Here is a 6,000-nt window from a genome sequence, read left to right as displayed (position 1 = left end):
GAAACGTGATCTGTATTAAAGGAATTGATTGATTGGTACGATACCTCGATCACCCGGCACTCGATTCGACACTCCCGTGACTGATCCGACGCGCACGGGCCGCACGGCCGGCGGAGAAAAATCGCGAGCGGTTGCCGCGCGACGACCAGCCGACGAGCGCGTCCGTTGCGTCGTGAGAGACGTGAAGATGGCGGTTGTCGCGCGGCAACATGCGCGCTGAACTTCACAGCATTGTAACGCTAAGAGCGTCCGTCACACACTCTTCTTCTTCTCTCTCTGCCTCTCTCTCTCTCTCTTTCGCGCTCGCTCGAGTTCCCGTTCCCGTGCTTCGTAAATATAAATATCGAGAAAACTAAGTATACTACCTAAGATAGCCTCGATGAAGACTGATGACGAGGAGTACTTTCTCGACAGCCTTCGAGAACGTGTGTGAAGTTAGCCCCGCACTTTTTGAATTTCATCTTTTTCTTGATTGTGCTGAATTGTGCTACATTTGTGCCATATTGTGCCGCAAACCGCAGTTCAATATCTCAAACCATTTTCGAAAAAGAATAAAAAACGAAAAATTTGGTAGCCCCGCACTTTTCGAATTTTGAATTTTCATTAATTGTGCTGAATTGTGCTACGTTTGTGCCATATTGTGCCGCAAACCGCAGTTCAATATCTCAAACTGTTTTCGAAAAAAAATAAAAAACGAAAAATTTGGTAGCCCCGCACTTTTCGAATTTTGAATTTTCATTAATTGTGCTGAATTGTGCTACGTTTGTGCCATATTGTGCCGCAAACCGCAGTTCAATATCTCAAACTGTTTTCGAAAAAAAATAAAAAACGAAAAATTTGGTAGCCCCGCACTTTTCGAATTTTGCTGACTTTTTTTTATCAATCTCTTTCCATTTTACCTACTACTTTCGATAGTCGTTCATTTTTCTTGACTAGCATAATTCAGCACAATTTACTAAATTGGATTATATACCATGGTTTGGACGGTATGGAGTTTTGCATTTTTCTATTCCTAAACCCTAAGTTCCTATCAGAGACTGTTTTGCAAAATCCAGTAATCTGACGAAATTGTGTCATTAGAAAAAGTTGTTGTGCTCGTCGATCGCAATCTGGTACAACCGAAAAAAATTCGAAAATGTCAAATTTTTATTTCGCCCTCACCATTTTTTGAATAACTTTGACTAATCTTCACGATAATCCACGCTTCTTATGCATGTGTTTCGTAGATTTTGAGTAGCACAATCCAGCACAACTCGCAGAATTCGATTATCGTTCGCCGTTCGTAAGTTATAAGAGTTTGAAATTTTCTATTCCTAAAAAACCGTTATACTTCAGTCCTAACTTTCTCTGTACTGCGATATCTAGCGGTCTGAGGAAATTTTGTCACTTGAAAAAGTTGTTGTGCTACTCTAGCACAATCCGGCACAAGTGGAAAAAATTCGAAAATGTCAAATTTTTTATTCACCCCCACCCCTTTTTCATTAATAATTATCGACTCTCAAATTAATTTCCGATTTTTATGCATGTCTTTCGTAGAGAATGAGTACAACTCAGCACAACTCGCAGAAATTATATATTTGCCTTGCAATGTGATTTTATATGGTTTTTAAATCTATCTTTATGAATTTTTTTTATCGAAACGGAATGCAGTATTCAAATTTTTCCAACGGCACAACACAGCACAAGTCAACGCCAATTTGGAAAAAAAAATTTGAGCTTAATCGCGAAAAAGTGCGGGGCTACCAAATTTTTCATTTTATTTTTTTTTCGAAAACGGTTTGAGATATTGAACTGCGCTTTGCGGCACAATACAGCACAAACGGAGCACAATGCAGCACAATTAATGAAAATTCAAAATTCGAAAAGTGCGGGGCTACCAAATTTTTCGTTTTTTATTTTTTTTCCGAAAACGGTTTGAGATATTGAACTGCGCTTTGCGGCACAATACAGCACAAACGGAGCACAATGCAGCACAATTAATGAAAATTCAAAATTCGAAAAGTGCGGGGCTACCAAATTTTTCGTTTTTTATTTTTTTTCCGAAAACGGTTTGAGATATTGAACTGCGGTTTGCGGCACAATATGGCACAAACGTAGCACAATTCAGCACAATTAATGAAAATTCAAAATTCGAAAAGTGCGGGGCTACCAAATTTTTCGTTTTTTATTTTTTTTCCGAAAACGGTTTGAGATATTGAACTGCGGTTTGCGGCACAATACAGCACAAACGGAGCACAATGCAGCACAATTAATGAAAATTCAAAATTCGAAAAGTGCGGGGCTACCAAATTTTTCGTTTTTTATTTTTTTTCCGAAAACGGTTTGAGATATTGAACTGCGGTTTGCGGCACAATACAGCACAAACGGAGCACAATGCAGCACAATTAATGAAAATTCAAAATTCGAAAAGTGCGGGGCTACCAAATTTTTCGTTTTTTCTTTTTTTTCCGAAAACGGTTTGAGATATTGAACTGCGCTTTGCGGCACAATACAGCACAAACGGAGCACAATGCAGCACAATTAATGAAAATTCAAAATTCGAAAAGTGCGGGGCTACCAAATGTTTCGTTTTTTATTTTTTTTCCGAAAACGGTTTGAGATATTGAACTGCGATTTGCGGCACAATATGGCACAAACGTAGCACAATTCAGCACAATCAAGAAAAAGATGAAATTCAAAAAGTGCGGGGCTAACTTCACACACGTCCTTCGAAACGTGATTGTCCGGGTGCTCGGGACGCGAGTCGCGGTGATAAACGTTCCTTGCTGGAAACGAGAAAGTGCTTTGACGTTCAAAAAGGAGATTAATCGGCGCGTAGGATGGCTGAAGAGCGCATCCGTCTTTCTCAGCTGCTCTGCTCAAACTCTTTTGTCTCCCTTCGGCCGAGCCGAAATTGGTCTGTTTGAGAAAACGCGAGAGAGAGAGAGAAAGAAAAAAAACGAAGTATTCACGCCGACACGACCGGGCTTCATGAAATTTCATCCAAGTTTCATCCGGACCGGTCGCCGGAGAGCGGCTCACGCCGCGTTAACTAACGCTCCGTCGACTTTAAATTTTCTAATAAAGAAACGGGGGCTTCTCTGTGTAACGCCAGAAAGAAAAGACGCGCCAGATACCGGCGTGCGGTAGACGCCAATAGCGATCCTGATCTAATCTCCGTGCGATATCGACCGTCGAGAGCGTCCACCTTCGCTCGGCGTGGCCGCAAAGGCGCAACGCTAAACGAGATCGCGCCTGCAAAGCATCGCGACGCCTCGCCACGACGCAAAAATTCGGAGGTTGCATCGCGATTTGCATCGTTCCCGCATCACGAGCTCATTAACGTGATGATCCACCGGAGCGAACTTCCTTTTACGAGATGTAATCGGATTCCGCATTTATCCGCAATTTCTGATCCTTTAATCATAAGATCTCAATCACGAGAATTTAATTCAAAGACGTTACGATGGGGTGAATCGAAAATTAAGCGAAATGTAAAACAGCGATTAGTTAATTAATATTTCCGTCGTTCCTTAGTATTTTAATTTATTTTAGCATTTTAGTAGCTTTAGTATTACAGAAAGCAGAGTTTTCTTGTTAAAATCGTTCTCTTTTTTAATGTCATAATTAGACTTCAGTTTAAGATTTGAAGATATCATTAAACCTTATTCGGAGTTAAACGCAAACTGAAATATAATAACTAAAGTAAACGCGCAGGTTCCGTTCAGCACTTTACTCTTTACAGTCACAAGAATCAGATATTTTCTTAAAGCTTCGACTATATATGCGTCTTTTTAAAGCTGCTCGTTCTTACAAGTAATTCACTAATGGACCGAGTCCGTTCCCGGAGTCTATTGCCGCTGGTTTACGTCGGAGAAACCTCGTGAAGAAAGAACGTACAGTATCGGACTTATTCTTAAGCTTTTTTCCATTTGGCAAATCCGACGAGCCTGAGTCGTTTCGCCTTAAACAGGTCGTTCGTAATTAACATTCTCTCCCTCAGTAAAATTAATCTCTTTTTTCCTCTCGTCATATTGTCGGAGATACAGCTTCGCAAGCGATAATTCCCGCAAGAATATTCCGCATATACGCGGACGCGCTCATTGTTCTCGCAAACGTGTGTGGCAAACCGAACGTCGTGGCTGAAAGGAAGGTGTTGCTTTTTACACGGTTCTGTGTCGTTCCGGTGCGGCACAAGAAAAATATTCGCGGCCCAGTAAACTCTTAAAGAGGCGGCGGCAAAACACTGTCTTTCACTCTTGCGAATCGCCACGCTGCACAAAGAAAACCTCGGCATTCATAATTATCCTCTTAGAGTTCTCTCAGCCCATGCATTTCTAATCAGCGTGAAAACAACGTGATTAGATATAGAGGAAAGTCCCCGATCATGAGATACCATATCGATTTTGCCGAATGTAAGGAAATCTATAGGCAGAATTTAAAAATGTAATACGTTCTCTTGAAGAGAATTTAATACGCTTTAGGTTGGTGAAATGAAAAATCTAATTTAAATATTATTTTTTCTGAAAAGTAAAAAAATTTGAAAACAGCTTTACGTGATCGGTGAGTAGAGATCGCACGAAGAGACGCGATAACGTCTCGAATATGTGATACCTAATTAAGCGTTAAGTAAACGATGCGTAGCATCAAAGATAAATCGAAATAGATAATTCAGTAAACTGTAATACAGTAAATCAATAATAATGATGTAATAAAATAATATAGAGGAAAGTCTCCGATTATGAGATACCATATCGATTTTGCCGAATGTAAGGAAGTCTATAGGCAGAATTTAAAAATGTAATACGTTCTCTTGAAGAGAATTTAATAAGCTTTAGGTTGGTCAAATGAAAAATCTAATTTAAATATTATTTTTTCTGAAAATTAAACAAATTTGAAAAAACAGCTTTACGTGATCGGTGAGTAGAGATCGCACGAAGAGACGCGATAACGTCTCGAATATGTGATACCTAATTAAGCGTTAAGTAAACGATGCGTAGCATCAAAGATAAATCGAAATAGATAATTCAGTAAACTGTAATACAGTAAATCAATAATAATGATGTAATAAAATAATATAGAGGAAAGTCTCCGATTATGAGATACCATATCGATTTTGCCGAATGTAAGGAAATCTATAGGCAGAATTTAAAAATGTAATACGTTCTCTTAAAGAGAATTTAATAAGCTTTAGGTTGGTCAAATGAAAAATCTAATTTAAATATTATTTTTTCTGAAAATTAAACAAATTTGAAAAAACAGCTTTACGTGATCGGTGAGTAGAGATCGCACGAAGAGACGCGATAACGTCTCGAATATGTGATACCTAATTAAGCGTTAAGTAAACGATGCGTAGCATCAAAGATAAATCGAAATAGATAATTCAGTAAACTGTAATACAGTAAATCAATAATAATGATGTAATAAAATAATATAGAGGAAAGTCTCCGATTATGAGATACCATATCGATTTTGCCGAATGTAAGGAAATCTATAGGCAGAATTTAAAAATGTAATACGTTCTCTTAAAGAGAATTTAATAAGCTTTAGGTTGGTCAAATGAAAAATCTAATTTAAATATTATTTTTTCTGAAAATTAAACAAATTTGAAAAAACAGCTTTACGTGATCGGTGAGTAGAGATCGCACGAAGAGACGCGATAACGTCTCGAATATGTGATACCTAATTAAGCGTTAAGTAAACGATGCGTAGCATCAAAGATAAATCGAAATAGATAATTCAGTAAACTGTAATACAGTAAATCAATAATAATAATGTAATAAAATAATTTAGAGGAAAGTCTCCGATTATAAGATACCATATCGATTTTGCTGAATGTAAGGAAATCTATAGGCAGAATTTAAAAATGTAATACGTTCTCTTGAAGAGAATTTAATAAGCTTTAGGTTGGTCAAATGAAAAATCTAATTTAAATATTATTTTTCTGAAAAGTAAAACAATTTGAAAAAACAGCTTTACGTGATCGGTGAGTAGAGATCGCACGAAGAGACGCGATAACGT

This window comes from Ooceraea biroi, chromosome 14 (assembly GCF_003672135.1).
Source record: "Ooceraea biroi isolate clonal line C1 chromosome 14, Obir_v5.4, whole genome shotgun sequence".
Taxonomy (NCBI): Eukaryota; Metazoa; Arthropoda; class Insecta; order Hymenoptera; family Formicidae; genus Ooceraea; species Ooceraea biroi.
Note: the sequence above shows the minus strand (reverse complement) of the source record.